A 24,328-nucleotide genomic window follows, 5' to 3' on the forward strand; every position below is an offset into this window, starting at 1 on the left:
GATCTGCCTTGACTTCCTGCTCCTTTTGATAACCCGACGGATGGTGAATTTTGAGTACCGACGGATGAGGCATGTTGTCTTCCGACGGATAATACAAATTGCCTTCCGACGGATGAAGCATTATATAACTCGACGGATGTTGAATTTTGTGCTTCATTTGTGGTAGATTTGTCTGCATTATCCTTAGACACTGTTTCTTGATCACTCTCATCATCACTTTCATCACTGACCATCTCAACATTGTCGAATTTGAGGCTTTCATGGTAATCTCCATCTTTTAGTCCTTCAATCTTTTTATCATCAAACACAACATGTATAGATTCAACAACAATGTTAGTTCTTAGATTGTAGACTCTATATGCTTTACCAACAGCATATCCAACAAAAATTCCTTCATCCGCTTTAGCATCAAACTTCCCATTTTGATCAGTTTGATTTCTCAGAATATAGCATTTACAGCCAAAGACATGAAGAAAGTTTAGAGTTGGCTTCTTGTTCTTGAACAATTGATAAGGTGTCATGCATCTTGCTTGATTAATCAGAGAGATGTTCTGAGTGTAGCATGCAGTGTTTACAGCTTCAGCCCAGAAATAAGTTGGTAATTTTGATTCTTCAAGCATTGTCCTTGCAGCTTCAATAAGAGATCTATTCTTTCTTTCCACTACTCCATTCTGTTGTGGAGTCCTTGCTGCTGAAAACTCATGCAAGATCCCATTTTCCTCACAAAATACTCTCATGACATAGTTCTTGAACTCAGTTCCATTGTCACTCCTGATTCTTCTAACTTTGAAATCAGGATGATTGTTAACTTGCCTTATGTGATTGATGATGATTTCACTAGCCTCATCTTTGGACTTTAGGAAATAGGTCCAAGAGAACTTTGAGAAATCATCTACAATTACTAGGCAAAATCTTTTCTTTAAAATTGACAATACATTGACTGGTCCAAATAAATCCATGTGAAGCAGTTGCAGAGGCTCTTCAATTGCTGAATCAAGTTTCTTCTTGAATGATGCTTTAATCTGCTTCCCTTTTTGGCAGGCATCACACAGTCCATCCTTTGTAAACTCCACCAGAGGAATGCCTCTAACTAGCTCTTTCTTTACCAGCTCATTCATAGTCTTGAAGTTCAAATGGGATAGCTTCTTGTGCCATAGCCAACTTTCATCTTGACTTGCTTTACTAAGAAGACAAGTTACAGATTCTGCTTTAGTTGAGTTGAAGTCAGCTAGGTACACATTTCCTCTTCTCACACTAGTGAGAACCACTTTGTTGTTTTGATTATTAATCACAACACAGGTTTTTTTGTTGAAGGTTACTGAGTTTCCTTTGTCACAAAGCTGGCTGATACTCAACAGATTGTGTTTGAGACCATCCACTAAGGCAACCTCTTCAATGATGATATTGTCCTTTGAAATAAAGCCATATCCCACAGTATAACCTTTGCTGTCATCTCCAAAAGTGATACTTGGGCCAGCTCTCTCTTCAAACTCTGTGAGCAGGGTAGAATCACCAGTCATGTGTCTTGAACAACCACTATCCAAGTACCAAAGATTCCTTCTGTTTCCCTGATTGCTTGAGGAACTTGTCTCTGTTTCATCAGACTTGGCCATAAGGGCTAGATTGACATAGCTGACATCTTCATCTTTATCCAAGCCAACAGCTGCCCAGTCATTCTCTTGTGTAATAAAAGCCCTTTCCTTTTGTTTGAGTAGATCAAAGTATTTTTGCTTGTAATCTACAGACTCAAATCTTTTCTTACTGGAATCTGACTTTTTACACTCATTTGCAAAATGCCCTGCCAAGCCACATTTGAAACACTTGAATTTTGATTTATCCACCATGTTTCTATTTGGCTTGGCAGCTCCAAAGTTCTTCTTGAACTTAAGCTTGGCAAATCTTCTTGAAAGGAATGTTAGGTGCTCATCAATGTCCTCCATGTCATCTTGGCTCAATGAATCTTCATTTTTTGCAGCTAGCCCTTTACCCTTGCTTTCACAGGCCTTTGAAGTTGATTCCACAGCTTCAATCTTCACTTCCTTCTCCTTTTCCAGATCAGCAACTAGTGCAATGGATCCTCCTTTCTTCTTTCCTCTCTCCATTCTTTCATCCTGCTCTATTTCAAGCTCATAGGTCTTCAGAATGCCATACAGTCTCTCCAAAGTAAACTCCTTTTATATCTTGTGAGTTTCTCAATGAGACTGTCATTGGTTTCCATTCCTTTGGAAGAGATCTGAGAAATTTCAGATTGGAGTCTTTAGTTTGATAGACTCTTCCATGCAATTTAAGAGCATTTAGTAGCTTTTGGAATCTACTAAAAATGTCAGTGAGTGACTCACTTTCTTCATTGTGAAAATGCTCATATTGCTGAATCAGGAGCTGCATTTTATTTTCTCTTACTTGCTCAGTACCATCACAGATTATCTGTATTGTGTCCCAAACTTCCCTGGCAGTCTTGCAGTTGATAATGTTATCAAACATGTCTGCATCAACACCATTGAACAGAATGTTCATGGCCTTTTTATCTTTCCTGACTTGTTCAATATCAGGATTAGACCATTCATGCCTTGGCTTTGGAACAGATGGTTCATTTCCTGTTGCAGCTCTCATTGGAACATGAGGGCCTCTTTCTATGCAGTCCACATAGGCCTCTGTTAGGGCGACAACACGCGCTAATATTCATGCAAGTATACGCGTTCGCAAGTAATATAGAATACTTTCTAGTTCGTTCCCACAGAGACTCAGACTGAATTATTGTCTAATTAAACTCACTCACCAATGTATGATTACTTCTCAATGTTAAGACACTAACACTTAAAATTGTTGATTAAATATTAACTACAATTAACTATTTAATTAACCACTTAACTAACACTTCAATTTATCAATAATAAAACATTCATGAGATCACAACTTCATTATTACTTCCTTCAATAGTCACTGTTATTACCTTTAGCATGTGATAGTGATGATATTAATCGAATAACACGAAACTGATAAAAGCCAACTTTCATTGTACTAATACCATTCTACCAAGCATCCACAATTAAGATAGAAGTTGAATAGTCATCAATTATGTTGAGTTCCTATATGTCTACAGAAATTGACAACACAACGATTTAAGCACAAGTTATTTCTTTTGATTACATAGGGCAAATAAAACTGTTAGAGTTACCCACTAATCATGCACAACGTACATGAACCTATGCTAGCATGGCAAGTTCTAAATCTCAAGATCCACCGTCGCTTCACAAGAGATTAACACCCTATCTTATATGTTCGCGACGCACATAAGACGAATACGCACAACCAATACTAGATATCATACAATCATCACACACTAAAGTATTAAACAATTACTAAAGAATTCCATAATAAATCCGTTGCAACCCCATGATCACGATTAGCCCATAATCGTACTTATCGTCATCAAGGGTTCATATGAAATCATGATAAACAAACACAAGAAAATAATAACTAAACTAATTATATTAAAACAAAGTACGTCACAAGAGTAAATAAGTTCAAAGCAAGAAAACTAGCATCCAACGTTACAACGAAACAAGAATCACAAGAAGATATGCTTCTTCTTCGTTGCGGTGTGCTAAATCGGTCTTCCTCCTTATCTCCTTCGCTCCTTGCGTAAAAACACAATCTTCTTTTATCCACACTTGTGAAAACGTCTCAAATCTACTTATATAATAGTCCCATAAAACTCAGATTACATAGAAGTGGAAACCAAACAGAAGTAGAAGTCCTAAAATAATTTGTCTTTTTTCCCGACCCTGCGCGGCCGCTCAGCATAGCTGCGCGGCCGCTCAGCATAGCTGAGCGGGCGCTCAGCTTGCTGCGCAGCCGCTCAGCAATGCTGAGCGGGCGCTCAGACCTCTACTGGAAAAAAAATGTTTTTGCTCCGTTTCTTCGCCGTAATCTGCCCGTTTCTTTCCTCTCGTAATGGTGAACACATGCCAAGGCTTATTCTTGATGATTTCTCCCCCGAAATGCAACTAAAACCCTGAAATACATAAACACTTGAAAAACGCATCAAATACACAAAATACTTGATTTCAAGACACCAATTTAAGCCATTTTAAGACGTTCTAAGTGGTATAAAATGCCACTTATCACACCCCCAAACTTAAATCGATGCTTGTCCTCAAGCGTCACAGACTCAAAAACAAATAAAAATATGCATGAATGCAATCTATATGAAAATGCAGCGATCCCCCTTACTACAATTAACCAACCAAATTGTCACACCTCAACGAATGCAGTGAGACAACTAAAGATCAATAAACTCATGCAAACGGACATACATCCAGAAACGTGGTGTGTGCAAATGCTTAACAGATATGCTTCGGAACTAGACCAATTATTATGACTAGACTATCCTCAAGGCAATCCTACGATTATACAAGGAATAAAAATTCTAGGCACAAAGTGATATACAACACTACAAGAACTCTGGAGCTTATTACGGAATCTTGCTTGTTATTTACAACTCAAATGCTTATTTGACCGTGCAATGAGTGAGGTCCACAAAAGACTTATACAATGGTATCCATGTAACGAGCGTTAGGTTAGCGGCTCCCAGACTCTAAAAGCCTTAGGTCACTAGGCACAAAGTCCCCTAAGAACTTAATAACTCGAATACCAAAGAGCACACTCTTGATCAATTATGCATAAATAAATTTTTTTTTTCTTTTTTTTTCTCTCTGAGCAAGTGCATTTCGCTCCATCTTGCTCAACCCTAGACTACTCGCACCATATGCGAGCCGGCTACTAGCCATTTGACGCCTAGCCACAACTAGCAACAACTTCCATATTTTTTTCTCCAAAATTTCTTTTTCATGCCTTTATCACTAAGAACCTATAATCGAATTCTAAGCATAATAAGTAGATTGACCTTGAAAACAACCAAATCATAACAACAATCTAGCCCTTACGCATTCTCTAAGACTTAGTGGACTTACAATTGTTTCTAGCATGCATATCAACCTACACAACTTAATATCACTTTAATGCTATCACTACACTCGCATCAATATCACAATTCAGTCGATAAATCATTGCAAAAGGGATCATGGTAAATGCATGAGCTACATGACATTCATAAAAAAAACTATATGGCATAAATTATGCAACTATATGAACTAAACTATCATGAATATGCAACTAAATGACACACACACAATATTCCTTAACTACCACCCCCAAACTAAAAATCTTCACTGTCCTCAGTGAAAGTAGTCGAAAGGAACACAGGGTATACCTACTCGGAGTCATCATCATCATCACCCTCAGTGGGTGGAGTATCAGGCGGCGGGTATGCAGAGTTCTCACCAAAAACTGGCCACTGGATATCAGCTCCAAGGCCTCGAAAAGCAGTCCCTAACGCAAGGGTGAGCTCCTAAGAAAACCTGCTCTGCGTCTCATACATGGCATCCATCCGCCGTGAAAGCCTCTTATACTGGACATCAACCATCCCAGCACCCTCCTGAGCTCTCGAAGAACCAGCCTCATCATGCCCTGGCCTAGCCATGGTAGCACCTCGTGCTGGACGCCCTCCTGGAAGACGATAACCCAGCCCATGCTCCTCAGGCTCACCACCGGTCCACTCCTGCATCCCATTCAGAGTGCCAGAATCAATCGGAGTTGCTGGCAACTGCAACTGCTCATGAGCCGGCCAGTTCACTCCCACTGCTCGACATAGCTTCATAACCGTAGATGCATAAGGGATGTTCATATGCTTTGCTCCCCTCAAGAACTTCAGAATTCCTTGGTAGATAAACTCACCAAGGTCCACATAGTATTCCTCATTCAGAATTCCCCACAACAACTGTGCTCTCTCAACTGTGACCTCGTGTGCATGCGAAGAAGGCAAAATATTAGCACAAATAAATGCATTCCATGCACGGGCATACCTGTTCATGGCGATCGCCGGAAAGTGACGATACTCATTAGTGCCGGTCCTGCAGGTCCAAACTGTGCCCGGTCGACAGAGAGTCGCACAAATCAAATCCAAGTCAAAATCCTCAGCAGTCTTTTCATTCTAGTTCTCCTCGTCGGGCTTCCTCTCTCGCTGTCCAATCACACGGCGAATCGCCGCAGGATGATAATCAACCGTCAGCCCTCGGACCACAGAAAAGCCATTCTTTTCGGCCTTCGCGTTCGCGTAGAACTCGCGAACAACGCTCATCGGTACTGCTTCGGGTGACTCACAAAAAGCTATCCACCCCTTCTCTGCAATCATGGGCAGCAACTCACCATCCCTCCCCGATGGTAAAAACCCCCTCTCCTTCAGAATTGGCTTCCCCAACAGCCTAGTGTACTCCTCCTCTGCGGCTCTGTCAGTTAACCGAGGTCTTGCAGCAGTACCCCTCGATGAATCAGCAGTAGGAACTGTACTGCTGCTGTCAATAGTGCGTGCTCTCTTGGGTGCCATTGATTCGTGAATAAAAGTGTGTAAGAACTGATTTTTGATATTTGTGAGAGGGTTTAAGTGTAGGAAGTTTTGTGGGAGATATGTAGGATAGGTGTATGTATATATAGGGTGTGGATTATATTAGGGTTTGGGAATTAAGGGTTAAAATGATGGGGTAGTGGGAATAAATCGTGGGTTTATGGGCTAAAACTGTTTTTGTGTGTTTTTTTTTCTGAACTATAAAAAAAATTCTGGTACCCGACCCCTGAGCGGTCGCTCAGCAAAACTGAGCGGGCGCTCAGCTTGCTGCGCGGTCGCTCAGCAAAGCTAAGCGGGCGCTCAGCTTGCTGCGCGGTCGCTCAGCAAAGCTGAGCGGGCGCTCAGGGGGTCACTGGAAATTTTTTTTTTCAGCCCCTGTTTTCTGATTTTTTTGTGTTTTTGGATAGGTTATTAACTTCTAAGGGTTCCTGTAACAACAATTCATGGGTTGCCTCCCACGCAGCGCTTCTTTTTCGTCATTAGCTTGACGTTTCGTACCCTTCTCAAGAAGTCAACAAAATGGCACTAACCACTTCTCGGTTTGCCATGTCCCCATAGTAGTGTTTCAACCGCTGACCGTTAACCTTGAATGCTTGGTCCGGATCATTCTCAAAAATTTCCACCGCTCCATGTGGAAACACAGTTTTGACAATAAAAGGTCCAGACCACCTTGATTTCAACTTCCCAGGAAAAAGTCGGAGCCGAGAGTTGAATAAGAGAACTTGTTGCCCTGGCACAAATAACTTAGGATGTAGCTTCCTATCGTGCCACCTCTTCACCTTTTCCTTATACATTTTATTATTCTCGTACGCTTGAAGTCAAAATTCATCAAGTTCATTAAGCTGAAGCATTCTTTTCTTACCAGCTGCATCTAAATCCAGGTTCAACTTCTTCAATGCCCAGTAGGCCTTATGCTCAAGCTCTGCAGGTAGATGACATCCCTTACCATACACCAACTGAAACGGTGACATCCCAAGTGGAGTTTTGTATGTTGTTCTGTAAGCCCAAACAGCTTCATCGAGCTTTAAAGACCAATCCTTCCTTGACGGACAAACAACCTTCTCTAGAATGCGCTTTATCTCTCTGTTAGACACTTCCGCTTGACCATTTGTTTGCGGATGATAGGCAGTAGCTACTCGATGATTCACATTATAACGCTGCATCATAGAAGTGAACTTACGGTTGCAAAAATGCGATCCTTCATCACTTATGATTACCCGAGGTGTTCCAAACCTTGTAAAAATTTGCTTATGAAGAAAATTTAGCACTGCCTTTGCATCATTTGTCGGTAAAGCTTTAACTTCGACCCATTTTGAGACATAATCGACTACCAGCAAGATGTACTGATTATTGCAAGACGAGATAAAAGGCCCCATGAAATCGATTCCCCACACATCAAAGACCTCGACTTCAAGCATCACATTTAATGGCATTTCATCCTTCCTTGACAAATTTCCCACTCTTTGGTAACGATCACACCTTAAAACAAACTGATGAGCATCCTTGAACAAAGTAGGCCAGAAAAAACCTGCTTGCAGAATACGAGCTGCCGTCTTCTCACCACCATAGTGTCCACCATAAACTGTGGAATGGCAGTCTCGTAATATGCCCTCCGTCTCACAGAACGGGATACATCTCCTGATGATTTGGTCAGCTCCCTGTCTAAATAAATATGGTTCATCCCACATATACCACTTCACCTCATGCAGAAACTTCTTCTTTTGAGCGGATGTCAAATTAGGAGGCATTATATTGCTGACGAGATAGTTTACAATATCTACAAACCATGGTTCTTCCTCCTGAATTACAAACAACTGCTTATCCAGAAAAGATTCATTGATTAACGTCCTATCTTGTGAAGTAGAATCGGGATTCTCCAACCTAGAGAGATGGTCAGCTACTTGATTCTCAGTACCTTTTCTATCTTTGATCTCTAACTTAAATTCCTGAAGTAAAAGCACCCAACGAATGAGTCTCGGCTTCGAATCCTTCTTGGAAACTAGATAGCGAATAGCTGCATGATCAGTGAATACTGTTACTTTAGTACCAAGTAGATACGATCGAAATTTCTCAAAACCAAAGACTATAGCCAAAAGCTCCTTCTCAGTAGTGGTGTAGTTCAATTGGGCACCATTTAAAGTCTTACTCGCATAGTAGACCACATGGAAGAGGTATTTCTTACGCTGTCCCAGAACTGCACCTACCGCATAATCACTCGCATCACACATCATCTCAAACGGTTCTGTCCAATCTGGTGTTGTAATAACTGGTGCAGTGATCAAACTCTTCTTGAGAGTCTCGAATGCTGCCAAACATTCATCATCAAATTTAAAAGGCACATCTTTCTCAAGCAAATTGCACAACGGCTTAGATATCTTTGAAAAGTCCTTGATGAATCGCCGATAAAAACCCGCATGACCAAGAAAACTACGGATTCCTTTCAAAGAATTAGGTGGGGGAAGTTTTTCAATAACTCCCACCTTGGCTTTGTCCACCTCCAGACCCTTGCTAGAGACCTTATGCCCAAGGATGATGCCTTCACGCACCATAAAATGACATTTCTCCCAATTGAGCACCAAATTAGTTTCCACGCATCTTTTGAGTACGGCGCGCAGATTATTCAAACATTCATCATATGAGTGTCCAAAGATGGAGAAATCATCCATGAACACTTCGACGTTATTTCCAATCATGTCAGAGAATATAGCCATCATACATCTCTGAAAAGTGGCCGGGGCGCCACATAACCCAAATGAAACTCTGCGAAAAGCAAACGTGCCAAATGGACAAGTGAAAGTAATCTTTTCCTGATCCTCTGGTGCAATACAAATCTGATTATACCCGGAATAACCATCCAGAAGACAAAAATACTCATGACCCGCCAATCTGTCAAGCATCTGATCAATAAATGGAAGAGGGAAGTGGTCCTTCCTTGTGGCTTTGTTCAATTTTCTATAATCCATGCATACTCTCCATCATGTAACTGTTCGAGTAGGGATGAGCTCATTCTTTTCATTTGCGACCATAGTGATACCTCCTTTCTTAGGTACACATTATACGGGGCTCACCCACGAGCTGTCAGAAATAGGATAAATGATGCCTGCATCTAGCCATTTCAAAATTTCTTTCTTCACCACTTCCTTCATGATAGGATTCAGTCTTCGCTGCTGTTCCACAGTTGGCTTACTACCTTCCTCTAACAGAATTTTATGCATACAATATGAAGGACTTATCCCCTTGATGTCTGCTATGGTCCATCCTATAGCCGATTTGAATTCTCTCAAAATCCTTAAGAGCTTGTCTTCCTCACTACCTGAAAGGTCAGATGAAATAATAACAGGTAACGTAGATGAATCACCTAAAAAAGCATACCTCAAGTGTTCAGGTAATGGCTTGAGCTCCAAGGTAGGTGCTTCCTTTATTGATGGTTTGAGCTTCCCTTCAGCATTCTTAAGGTCAGAAGTACCAAGAGATTCAAATGGTATGTCCAGCTTTCGCTTCCAGGGAGAAGCGTTCAGATATTGTAATTGCTCGTTGCCATCTTCATCATCGCTGTCAAAATCCCCCACTAAGGCCTTTTCCAATGCATCAGATATTAGCATGCGATCGAGTTCCGAAGTAACCGCAGAATCAATCACATCCAATTTTAAGCACTCCTCATCTTCTGTAGGGAATTTCATTGCCTTGAATACGTTGAAGGTCACATCCTGATCTTGGACCCGCATAGTAAGTTCACCTTTTTGCACATCTATCAAGGTACAGCCAGTAGCCAAGAAAGGCCTTCCCAAGATTATGGGAATCTTCTTATCTTCCTCAAAATCCAGAATAACAAAATCTGCAGGAAAGAAGAGCTTATCCACCTTGACGAGCACATCCTCAACTATACCCCTTGGGTAAGTAATGGAACGGTCAGCCAATTGCAGCGACATGTATGTGGGTTTTGGATCAGGCAGATCCAGCTTTTTAAAGATCGACAACGGCATCAGATTAATGCTTGCTCCCAAATCACAAAGGCACTTGTCAAAAGTCAGATTGCCAATGGTGCAAGGAATGGTGAAGCTTCCTGGATCTTTCAGTTTTGGTGGTAACTTTTGCTACAGAACAGCGCTGCATTCTTCCGTGAGAGCAATGGTTTCAAGGTCATCCAGTTTCACCTTCCTTGAAAGAATAGTCTTCATAAACTTCGCATAACTAGGCATTTGTTCAAGAGCCTCAGCGAAAGGTATATTGATGTGAAGTTTCTTGAACACCTCCAGAAACTTCCCGAACTGTCTATCCAGCTTTTGTTGCTGCAATCTCTTAGGAAAAGGTGGTGGAGGATAGAGCTGTTTCTCCCCTGTATTAGCCTCAGGCTGAGTGTGTTCAACAGTAGTCTTCCTTGGTTCCGCCGCTTTCTCCTTTTGCTTAGATTCTTCATCTCTAATTTCAGCTTCTACTTCTTTTGCCTTTTCAGCATCAGCTACTTTTCCAGACCTTAAGGTAATAGCCTTGACTTGCTCTTTAGCTTCCTTCCTGCCTGGTACTTCCGTGTCACTGGGAAGAGTGCCAGGTTGACGATTGAGCACTGCATTGGCTAATTGACCGATTTGATTTTCCAAGGTCTTGATAGAAACCGCATGACTCTTGCATAACAGCTTAAGTTCCTCAAAATCAGCACTAGTAGGTGCAGCTGTACTTCCCTGTTGAGGATATGATTGCCTTGTAACATACTGCTGTGGTTGCTGAAATCCAGGTGGGTTAAACTGTTTACTCACTCCTTGCTGATATGGTGGCTGAATAGCATTCTGATTATTCCCCCAGCTGAAATTTGGATGATTTCTGTTGTTAGGATGATAGGTCGCTGGCACAGGCTGCTGTTGTCGCTGATAATTATTCACATACTGAACAGATTCATTGACAAGAGAACACTGATCCGTAGCATGAGAACCTGCACAAAGCTCACAAACCATAGTTATTTGATTAACTCCATATGTAGCCAGAGAATCAACCTTCATTGATAGTGCTTGGAGCTGGGCTGCAATAGCGGTGGCTGCATCCACTTCCAGAATGCCTGCTACCTTGCCCGACGTCATCCTCTGAGTTGGGTTTTGATGCTCATTTGCAGCCATCGTCTCTATAAGATTATACGCCTCAGTATAGCTTTTAGCCCATAAGGCGCCTCCAGCTGCTGCATCGAGTATGGGCCGAGATTGGGCCCCCAAACCATTATAGAAACCAGTGATCACCATCCAATCCGGCATTCCATGATGTGGACATTTTCTCAACATTTCCTTGTAGCGTTCCCAAGCCTCGCACATAGACTCTGTAGGTTGCTGCGCAAACTGAGTAAGAGCACTCCTCATAGCAGCAGTCTTTGCCATCGGATAAAACTTCACCAGAAACTTTTACGCAAGATCTTGCCACGTAGTGATGGATCCAGCTGGTTCAGAGTGTAACCAGTCTTTAGCCTTGTCCCTCAGTGAGAATGGGAAAAGCCTCAACTTGATAGCCTCATCAGTCACGCCATTATACTTAAAAGTGCTGCAGATCTCGACAAAATTCCTTATGTGTATGTTGGGGTCTTCAGTTGCCGCTCCTCCAAAAGAAACAGAATTCTGCACCATCTGAATAGTGCCCGGCTTGATTTCAAAGGTGTTAGCTTGAATAGCCGGATGAAGGATGCTTGACTGAGTGTCATCAATTTTAGGCCGAGAAAAATCCATAAGAGCTGGATCAGCTTGAACAATACGATCTCCCATGTTTACTGGTTCTTTCTGCTCAGTTCCTGAATCCGAATCCTCAAAATCTAACTTCTCCGGAATATCAAGAACTTCGTCTGTCTCCTCAGCTGTATCTAAAGTCCTCTTGCGAGCACGAGAACGAGTTTGCATAAATGCTTGCTAAAGTACCTGAAACACAACCGGAAAAAATAAGTAACTACTACGTCCTAATCACTGAGTCCTAATGACCAATGATGGTAAGTACATAAACTAAACAAATACGCCGAGTCCCCGGCAGCGGCGCCAAAAACTTGTTAGGGCGAAAACACGCGCTAATATTCACGCAAGTATACGCGTTCGCAAGTAATATAGAATACTTTCTAGTTCGTTCCCACAGAGACTCAGACTGAATTATTGTCTAATTAAACTCACTCACCAATGTATGATTACTTCTCAATGTTAAGACACTAACACTTAAAATTGTTGATTAAATATTAACAACAATTAACTACTTAATTAACCACTTAACTAACACTTCAATTTATCAATAATAAAACATTCATGAGATCACAACTTCATTATTACTTCCTTCAATAGTCACTGTTATTACCTTTAGCATGTGATAGTGATGATATTAATTGAATAACACGAAAATGATAAAAGCCAACTTTAATTGTACTAATACCATTCTACCAAGCATCCACAATTAAGATAGAAGTTGAATAGTCATCAATTATGTTGAGTTCCTATATGTCTACAAAAATTGACAACACAACGATTTAAGCACAAGTTATTTCTTTTGATTACATAGGGCAAATAAAATTGTTAGAGTTACCCACTAATCATGCACAACGTACATGAACCTATACTAGCATGGCAAGTTCTAAATCTCAAGATCCACCGTCGCTTCACAAGAGATTAACACCCTATCTTATATGTTCGCGACGCATATAAGACGAATACGCACAACCAATACTAGATATCATACAATCATCACACACTAAAGTATTAAACAATTACTAAAGAATTCCATAATAAATCCGTTGCAACCCCATGATCACGATTAGCCCATAATCGTACTTATCGTCATCATGGGTTCATATGAAATCATGATAAACAAACACAAGAAAATAATAACTAAACTAATTATATTAAAACAGAGTACGTCACAAGAGTAAATAAGTTCAAAGCAAGAAAACTAGCATCCAACATTACAACGAAACAAGAATCACAAGAAGATATGCTTCCTCTTCGTTGCGGTGTACTAAATCGGTCTTCCTCCTTATCTCCTTCGCTCCTTGCGTAAAAACACAATCTTCTTTTATCCACACTTGTGAAAACGTCTCAAATCTACTTATATAATAGTCCCATAAAACTCAGATTACATAGAAGTGGAAACCAAACAGAAGTAGAAGTCTTAAAATAATTTGTCTTTTTTCCCGACCCTGCGCGGCCGCTCAGCATAGCTGAGCGGGCGCTCAGTTTGCTGCGCGGCCGCTCAGCAATGCTGAGCGGGCGCTCAGCTTGCTGCGCGGCCGCTCAGCAATGCTGAGCGGGCGCTCAGACCTCTACTGGAAAAAAAATGTTTTTGCTCCGTTTCTTCGCCGTAATCTGCCCGTTTCTTTCCTCTCGCAATGGTGAACACATGCCAAGGCTTAGTCTTGATGATTTCTCCCCCGAAATGCAACTAAAACCCTGAAATACATAAACACTAGAAAAACGCATCAAATACACAAAATACTTGATTTCAAGACACCAACTTAAGCCATTTTAAGACGTTCTAAGTGGTATAAAATGCCACTTATCAGCCTCATCTTGAGAAAGCATATATAGATGCATCTTTACCTTCCAATGATGGTAATTATCTTTATCAAGAAAAGGAATCTTGACTCCAACATCTTTCTTGTTCATCTTGCTGAATTGTTTTGATCTTTAAACTCTTTGTAGATTAAGAGCTTGCTCTGATACCAATTGTTAGTCCCTTAACAATATAGCAAGAATTACAGAAGGGGGGTTGAATGGAATTCTTGAACCTTTTTCTTGAAATAAAAATGTTCAACTCGATTATGGATATATTTGTTTTGATTAACACAATGCGGAATGTAAACTTGAATGAATCAAAACATAAGTAATTAAAAACAAGAGTCTTTAAAAACTTTCTGGTGGATTTAAACAATTCCACCAGAGATATATATAATATATCGAGAGGACTCTATGTGCAGAAATGCTCACAGCTGCTTACAAAATAGAACTGCTGAGAATACAGGAAATGCTAAAGATTGTGCTTACAAAGATTTCTCTGTTTTTTTATGTTTCTCAGCTATCTCGGTTATCTTTTTTCTATTTGCTACTCTCTTGGTTTATATATTACCAAGATTACAAAGTCAAAAGAACTGAACAAATATAAAATATAACAGTCTTGATTTTTGCTGCTTTTCGTCCTCTATTACCCAGTTAATGGGCTTCCACAGTGTGTTTGTATCCAACTCGACGGCTGTGTGTCAGCTTTCACTGTTCAACTGATGTTTGAATCTTGATATGATCATCCGTCGACTTTCAGATCATCCGTCGATGACTTAATTGATCATCCGTCGACTGCTATGTTAAACATCCGTTGATAGTCATTTGATCATCCGTCGAAGCTTTGTTAATCCGTCGGTAGCTATTTTGGCACTTGACTTCATTTCACTTATACAGAATTACAAGACATTGCTTATGTACAGTTAATCAACCTACTCTGCATATCTAGTTAAAGTCAACATGACTTATATGCTACTACAGATTCTATACAAAGGTTCATACATCACTGTGCTACAAACTTATTATTACATTAAGTTAATCATCCGTCGGGACTATAATGAGTTATCCGTCGGGACTAAAACTCTTATCCTTTGAGTGCTACATAATTTCACTAAGTAAAATCTACTTAGACATTTTGTTTAAGTGATCATCAAGTACACAACATGTTCACAACAACATACAAGTAGAATGGGTAGGAAGCTTCCAAGAGAAGCTAAAATATGTGGTTAAAAGAGAAGGTGACATCATCACACCATAAGATTTGGATATGTGGCATGGAAGTGATGTCATCTAGGTGATGCAAGCATTTTAATAAAGTAAAATCTAGATATTTTAGCAAGGATCAATTGCAACCAAGCATTATTTCACACATTCCAAGACAAAGCCAAGGGAAAAACTCATCTTCCTCACCCAGCGAAAAAGCTCTCGGCCAAAACAAACTCAGCAACTTCAAACTGCCATATCTCCTTCAATACTCACTCAAATGTTGTGTTCTATAGCTTATTGGAAGGGTATTAAGATGGCATACAACTCTTGTTCACAAGTCTCATCTAAATAAGCATGGTAAGACACTAATTTTTACAGTTCTTTCAATCGGACTTTTAGAAACTTCAAATCCTAACTTTGTGTTCTTGATTTCTTTGGAAAGATCAAGCTTGTAGGAGGCTCCCTAAGGCTTCCTAGCAACTTAACACCTCCCAAGGAAGGTATAAACTTCAAACCCTAGCCTTTACTTTGATTATTAGTGAGTTTGATGGTTGGATTTCTAAATGAGAAGCATGATCTTTGATTATTAGTAGTTTGATTTTAATTCGTAATGCCCGTTTTCCTTATAATGTTGTACATGAATCTTGGACCAGATAACTCACTAACCAATATGTAACATTTCCATGATTAGCTAGAGCGTATCGTAAGCTTCGTTTTGATATATGGTTCGCTTGGTTCCGATGTACGGTTTAGGAGAAACGACCGTTTTAAGTAACAACGTTTCGCGAACGAACCTTTACCCCTCGCTTTACTTTGAGACCTTGTTTAAGGCCCTTTGATTATGAAATAATTACGTAAGGTGGGTTAGGCAGTTCGTAGAGTATTAGTTAAAGAATCTCCCTAAAATTCATAACGGTTAATTTTATAAAAATGGTGGAGCCGAGGTTACTCGAGCGACTTATGTGAATCGTTAAGCGCAAAAGCGAACGTTAGGGTCCAATTGGTTAAAATCTAGTTTCTTAAGCGGCCGTGGTTTAATTCCGACTTATGTTGTTGTTCATAGGTTATCGGACCCACTCTAAGCTTAAGTCTACCCCGGAACGCTCAGGCAAGTTTTCTATCTGTTATACTGTTGTTGTGATGTAATATATTGATGCATTATCTTGAGATAAGTGCATGGTTATTATTAGCAAAGTCTTGCGATATATTGGAGCATGTGATATGATATTTATATGCATGCCTATTTCGTAATCTTGATATTCTATTATCAATTCAATTGCTTATAAACTGCGTAATACCTATGCTAGAGATAAGCAGTAGTTGCGTATACCCTTAGTATAGGGGACCCAAAGGTGAACATTTTTCTAAACCGGGAGTCGATGTTCCCGAGTATAATATATATATATATATATGTATGTATGTATATATATATAGTTTTCTATGACTATTAATCGGATAAGGTATATCTGATAGTTTTGAATAATAATCAAACTTATTTTCGATTATTCAAATAAAGATCGTACTTTCGTATAAGTATATCTTTGTTATTATTATTCGTTTCAAGTATGAGTTTTTAAAACTTCTACTTCATTTATTTTTATAAAGATTATCCTTTATGGGAGTATTATTTAAATAATAATATTAAGATATTTTCCAATATATTGGGACTGATTTGTTTTATTAAATCAGCATTACTCCAAACATTTTTAAAAATATTTTCGAGTCTTCAAAATGATTTTAAAAGTTAGAGCGGATCCCAAAACTCATTTTCAAATTTAAGATCTTCCTTTCGAAGGGGATTTGAATACTCGCTCAAAAATCTGAGGGATCCGGCTTGCTGTTTTGAGAAAACAATTTGATTACTTGCCCAACATTCGGGAAGTAAGTCCATCTAATTGAGTCGGCATAAGCGACAGGCCGGGATACGGTCTATAAAGGTGTAAGAGGCTGGGTGACAGTCCATCCAGGCGTGAGTGGTCGGGTAACAGTCTAGCGCGAGATCCTAATGCGGCCAGGGTGATGACCGGCGAGGAATTCATCCATCTACAGTAGAAAAGGTTACTTAATTGGTATCTTTGCCTGATCAACAAGATATCGGGTTTATGCCAAAGCTTTCTTCTTTCCAAATTCATTGGATATTAAAACTCTGTTTATAATTTTCATAACAGCGGTTTTCAAGGAGGTTATGAGATATATATATATATAGGTGAATATATATATCGGGACTTAATGAAGTATCTCGTAACTTCATTTCTTTCAAATGATATTTCAAAGATTGAATCTATTCAAGTTTTATCTTCTAGTCTCATCTGTGTGATGACCTTTTGAAACTGATTATAACTTGAACGGTGGTAGTTCAAGTAGGATTTGGAAAAGATATAAGTATATTGGAGTATCTTGTAACTTCATCTTTTCAACTTATATCTAGTTAATGATTATCTTATGCATGACAAAGATTTTCAGAAAAACATTGAGAGAAGGTCAGATATATGAGATCACCTTGCAACGATATTTTTATACAGTTATAAACTGGAACCCTATGTATGTTATCCATGGAAGAAGATTTCCAAGATTTTGAAAAGTATATATACATATATACTGATTATTTTGCGACTTCGTCGCGTTAAGATATCAAACTTGGTTCATTTCTTCTTGACCAAGACTTTCATGAGTACTATGAGAATGCTCATATATTGTAAATTATTATACATATTATTTCGGTGGGCTTGTTGCTCACCCTTGCTTTCTTCTTTCATCACACAACAACAGATAGACAAGATGAACAGGACCAAGCTCCCAATTCGTGAGCGGATAGGAAACGTTCCGCAGTTTCCTGTAGGCATTGATGCCGTTGTGGCTAAGGTAGGAACTACCAATAGGCTAGACTTTCAACTTTTGATGTACCAGACTTATGTATATTTATAAATTGTAATAATGGCAAATAATATGTAAATTTATTCAGAAACCCTTTTGAGGTGTAATGGCTTATAATTGTGGAATAAAATGACTTGTGTTATTTTTAAATATTCATCTCTGAGACTATAACTTGTGGTGTGTGTGTATATTGTGGGGTCACAGTACGCAGTAGTTGCTTGATTATTAAGATTAAGTATTATTAAGGGACATGGAACTCGTGACAACCCGGATCCCCGACCCCGGATTTGGGGGTGTTACAGAAATGGTATCCGAGCTAAGCGTTATAAACCTCAGAGATGATGTGACGTTAAAATAATAAGTTCACTAAGATAATAAGAACTCTTGCCAAGTTCATAGTCGGACTACCTAACGTAGTACTGACAGTTAAAACCCTTATGGGAACCCTTATAAATATCGTGATAAAAGCGCAGTTCGTTATCGTATATGGTAGCGGGACTCCGAACCCTGAGGTTGAGGAGTAACAACGCGATGATGTTTTATTACTTATTGGAGATCAGATTGTGGATTCGATAGAGCGTCCTAAGGTGGGACCGGATGATGTTAATATTGAGGATGTAGCGGTTGAGGATGTTTTCCTAGAAGGGATTGTTGTTGAGCAGGATCCCGTGGAGGATCCTGAAAAGAATGAATAAAGGACTAATGAGGAATTGATGACCATGGTTAGGATGACTACCAGAGGAAGGATTGGCCGGTCACTACCGGAGGTTCGTTCAAGTTTGTAAAGATAGTAGCCCCTTTAACGCGGCTTACTCGTAAGACTGAGAAGTTTGAATGGACAGAGAAATACGAGAACAGCTTTTAAGAACTGAAGCAAAGATTGGTGACGACCCCTATGTTGGCGTTGCCAGATGGAAAAGGAGATTTTGTGATGTGTAGTGACGCTTCGCATAAAGAATTAGGGTGCTTCTTATACAGTACAAAGAGGTAATCGCGTACGTGTCAAGATAATTAAGGGAATATAAAATTCGATATTCCCACCCATGAGCTTGGGCTCGTGGCAATAGTTTTGCCCTAAAGATTGGAGGCACTACTTATATGGAGAGAAGTGCGAGATTTACACAAGCCATAAGTGCTCTAGTGCATTTTCACGCAGAAAGAGCTCAACATGCGCCAGAGGAGGTGGTTAGAGCTAATCAAGGATTACGATTATGAGATTCTTTATCATCCATGGAAAGCCAAAATGGTGGCTAATGCTCTTAGTATAAAAGAGAGACTCGTGATGAAAATGTCTTTAGGAGAGATGATAAGAGATTTTGAGAAAATGGAAATAGAAGTGAAGGTAACCGGCGTCGGTACCAAAAAGCTGTTTGAGATTTCAATACAACCCAAATTATTCGAAAAGATCATATTGTGCCAAGGAAAAAGTGATGAATGAAGGTAGAGAGCCAAAAAATAGAGAAGAGATTAATACCGAGAAAGATGATAAGGGAATAATGAGGTATTCCTACAGAATTTGGGCTCCAAACGTTCAAGAGCTTAAGGACGAGATCTTAGATGAAAGCCATAATTCGAGGAACAAGATTTAGGGAAAACCCTGAATGTGATAGTCAGGGAGGTCGCCATCAAGAAAGAAAGAACTCATAACATAATGAAATGGAAAAAAAAGGATTTTAACGTATAAGATAACCCTGATTATGGGAGAAGGATAAAACATTTCATACTGAGAAAACAGAAGTCGAGCAAGATAGGGAGAACCGGGATGGTACTCCTATGGGGCAATTCATGGACCTGCCTAAACAAATATTATACTTTTATTCCCAAACACCACCCTGAGGAAACAATACGGTGGGAAATTCTTTCAGGACCTTTAAGTCACTAACCTTTCAGAGTTCCAAGGAACAAACTGACCTAGCCGAGGCAAGAGCCTGGCTAAAGGAAATAAAGGAATGATTTTATATTCTAAATGATTGATGAAGCGCAAAAGACTGTTTTTGTCATTTACCTTCCTAAGAGAGAGGCCACCCGCTGGTGAAAGGCGAAGAAAGACACGGGGCCAGAGGTTATAATAAACCGATTAAAGTTCAGTCAATTATGTTCGGGAAAGTACTTCCCAGGGTTATAGAGATAGTGTAAAAGCTTTAGAGCCAGAACAAAGGCGGAGAAGTATGATGAATCATGAATCTAGGTTGTGAAAGTCGTCAAGGTTCGTCTGAAGAACACGAATCCAGAATGACGGATGTTTGAAATCAATGCTTATGTGGTGTTGGTTCATGAAATGGTTGTAATAGAAACGAAAATAAAAGACTGAAAGGGGAAGGAGTATAAAGGGATATAAAGGAAATAGAGTTGAGAAGTGATAAGGGAGTTAGGTATGGGAAATCCTAAGAAACCCTTGCAATAAATATAGAGAAGTGTGTCATCATCAGCGCGATTGTGACTAATCATGAGATAAATTCAAGGTTGAAGGCGTAAGCGATATGTATAATTAATCCCCTTTAAGTTGAGAGTATTAGATAAAACTTTGAGATAGACCGATGGATTAATAAGGAAACACAGATGAGCTGAGGAAACAGGATAACAAGGTATTAGGAAAATGGGATGAAGGAAGTGACCTTCAATAATGGGAAGTGTATGTAAGACATGTGACTTGATGCCCAAAATGGGAGACACCTAGTATAGAAGATATCTCAACATTGAGATGACTATTGAGATAAACAACAAAAGTAAATGAGGATTTAGTTTAAAAAAGTTCATGTTGAACACGACCAATATCTTCCAGAACATACCTGTTATCATTACCAAATCAGGCAAGAAAAGTGGATAACCGTTGTTATCTCTTGGAGGCCATATGGATTGACCTCATTTTGGATAAGGATATTATTATGAAATTAGGCATAGACTATCGAGGTGAGAATGATTGAATAAGATAATCTATCAAGGATATATGACTTGATTTATCCATGGAAGAGTGTAAGTATCTTTTAAAGGTGGAATTAAGGATAAAACCCCGATAACTTGAGATGAACCCTAGGGGAATGTATAAAGGTTGGCATTTCACCCTTAATAGGGACAATATGAGTTTGGGTAGTACGGAATGAAGGACTAAGGCAACAACAACCTTTAAAGATCAGTGGAGAAAGTTTTCAGAACTATATAGACAATGATTCTGGTATTAGTAAATGGTATCTTGATATGCCCTGTACCTAGGGTGTACCTGCTGAAGGATTTAAGGATAACCTTAGAGGTTTTACAAGGAGAAAGGTAGTATTCAAAGTTCTCAAGCATAGAAATTTTGATAAAGGAAATATGATATAATTATAATAATGCCAGGTGGGGCACGTGTTGAACCATAAGAAAGTATAGATCGATCCAATGAGGGTCGAGATTGGTGAAAATAAGAAGGACCCAAGATAAGAGACGTCATAAGTATGATCGAGAGTCAGTCATGGCAATGTTCACATCTAAAGACTAAGGCAATGACTTATGGAAAAATGGTGATTTTGTTTCTCACCGGGACTTAAGAAAAGCATTTTCACATAAGCAGTGATTGAAATGAGGTAGAAAATTTAGTTGGAGGTGGTTAAAATGACATTGATTATAAGGAAATTTTACTATCAGGAAAGGCCAAAGAGGTGGCCGACACTTTAAGTGTAAGAGGAAAATTATAGGCGCTCGTGCCAGAGGAATACAGTGATGATGGTTAAAGCCGTGAAAGTTGTATTATGGTGTGAAAGATTGACATTCCTTCTGATGATTGTGCGATACTCAACCGTAATAGTAGTTTGGTAAAGATTTAATTCATATAATTGTCGTGAGCAGGCTATCTATCTTAGAAGGTCCTATCTTGAGAATAAGCCAGGACCATATTTCAAAAAGGACTAAACAAACCTTTGAGTTAAGTCTTCTATTGAAGGCATATGATTAAGAATGGTATTAACCTGCTATCGTTGCTTTAATTGAAACTCTTCTGCAATTTTATATGCTTCATGTCATGAATGTATGTCAGGATCTGGAGTGTTCTTCATGAATCATGAATGGTGATTATGTTAACTCCTTAAAAGATTTTTATACAGCAGATATGGACTCCGTATGATTAGATATTAAGATTCCGAGGAAAACAAATGACTACCGTAGTTCCGTGGTGGACTATAGTAATGCATCAACGATTCTATGAATATTTAGATGATGACAACTGTGAGAGTTGTAATGTAATGAGCATTGAGATTGAGTACCACTAATCGGGTCATGGTGATGTATAAGTTGATAGGGATAAATAAATTATGATTGTATAATTAAATACTGCATTAATTGTACAAGTTGTGGGCTGCTAGGCCCAATAAAAAGATATATGATACTCAGACCAGAAAGGTTAAGCCTGATGGACCAGATCAGGCTTGATGGAATAAAAAAGGCCCAAAAGCCCTAATTATTAATTAATTTCGTAATTAATTAATAAGGGAAAAATCAGCTATTGAGAAGAGTCCCGATAAGGATATAAATCCTTATAGATTAGCCTCAAGGGGACCTAAAAGGATAAAGAATCAGCTTCCTACTTCCTAGGACTCCTAAGTCTATCCTAATTCAGAGGCTTGTCCACCAAGTCTGCTATACCAAGTCCAATTCAAGGACTCCCACATCTATATAAGGGGCCTCACCCCACAAATCAGAACTACGTTTTTTGGCTTGATTCTCTAATTCACAGAGATACGTAGGCATCTCGTAAAGGCAGAATTAAGCTACGATACACGAGAGCAGCCATTAAAGGCCTTGAGCTCCCGAATCTTAGTAATAAATACAGCAAATAATAACCTTAGCTTTTTATCCATAACATTTGGCGCCGTCTGTGGGAAGCACAACAACAACCATGGCGAGAACACGGAGAACAATTGGAGCTTTAGAGGAAGGAACACCATCAGAGACAACCCAGGTGATTTCATCAACCGTGGAGGTTCCTCCCCATTCAACTTATGCATCTACCCAGGAGGAAGCCCAGACAGGGGCAACTCAACCCCGGCTACAAGGGACAACTCCCCCGATTCAAGGTACGAATCCTCAAGTTTAACAAATACATATACCTGTGAATTCTCGACCCATCGGGTATGAATATTCAACTATTGTTACTACTAATCCCCCTTATGGGATGCCCCTTCACCCTGAGGTTGGAGGAAGCGGATATGCTGGGCGAAGCGAAGCACGAGGACGGTCGCCCACCTATATACGAGGTTTGGGTCCTATCCCTGAGGTTCGGGAATTTTCTGGTCCATACACTGAGAGAGACTCCGAATCTTCGGATGAAGAAGTGGCCCCGAGAAGGAGGCGTCCTGGAAAAGAGCCAATGGCCGATGGAAAGCAACGCCCCCAGAGCACCCCAGGGGCGAATCCCCAAGAAGTGCAGGAAAGGATCAGGGCTCATGAGGCTGAAATCCAAAGGCTGAGGCGTGATTTGGAGGCTCACCAGGCCACCAGACCCCAGATACCTCCTAGGGGGAGAAATCCTCCTCCTGTCATAGACCTGGATGGTCCGGTAAGAAGAAGGGCTGCTGTCCCAAGAACTGATCCAAGCAATCTCCTTCCCCTTGGAGATCCTGATGATCCAACTCCACCCTTCACAGAAGAGATAATGAATGCCCATATCTCGAGGAAATTCAAGATGCCCACTATCAAAGCCTATGATGGCACGGGAGATCCCGTTAATCATGTTAGGACATTCTCTAATGCACTGCTGCTGCAACCCGTGAATGATGCTATAAAGTGTCGGGCCTTCCCTCAAACCCTGTCGGGTATGGCTCAAAGATGGTACAGTCGCCTGCCCCCAAATTCTATTGGATCGTTCAGAGAATTAAGTCAGGCTTTTATTAAGCAATTCATCAGTGGAAGAGTCCATAAGAAAAGTTCAGCATCTCTTATGAGTCTTGTGCAGGGAGCTAAGGAATCCTTGAGAGATTACCTGAATCGTTTTACAAAGGAGGCTTTAAAAGTCCCAGACCTTGATGATAAGGTAGCCATGATAGCACTACAACAAGGAACTAGGGATGAGTTTTTCAAGATGTCCTTGGCCAAACGTCCCCCAGAAAACATGTTGCAACTCCAAGAGAGGGCAGGGAAGTATATCAAGGTTGAAGAAAGCATGAGGAAGACCGTAGTGAGTAATGAGCCCACTGGAGGCAAGAAGCGAAAAACTGATCTGGAGTATATCGCTAAGGACAAATATCCTAGAACCGAACAAAACCCTGATTCAACCCCCAAGAAGGGAGGACCTGGGCAAAAGTTCACTGAATACGCT

General features: G+C 39.9%; 1 non-coding gene across 1 annotated transcript; it reads left to right on the forward strand.

Annotated features, from left to right (window-relative positions):
- The first annotated feature begins 11,701 nt into the window (after nucleotides 1–11,701).
- On the forward strand, nucleotides 11,702–11,808 carry LOC141681702 (small nucleolar RNA R71). The gene has a single exon (XR_012559129.1). It is a non-coding gene; the product is annotated as a small nucleolar RNA R71 (small nucleolar RNA).
- The last annotated feature ends 12,520 nt before the right edge of the window (nucleotides 11,809–24,328 follow it).

The sequence above is a fragment of the Apium graveolens genome, chromosome 8, assembly GCF_009905375.1.
Source record: "Apium graveolens cultivar Ventura chromosome 8, ASM990537v1, whole genome shotgun sequence".
NCBI lineage: Eukaryota > Viridiplantae > Streptophyta > Magnoliopsida > Apiales > Apiaceae > Apium > Apium graveolens.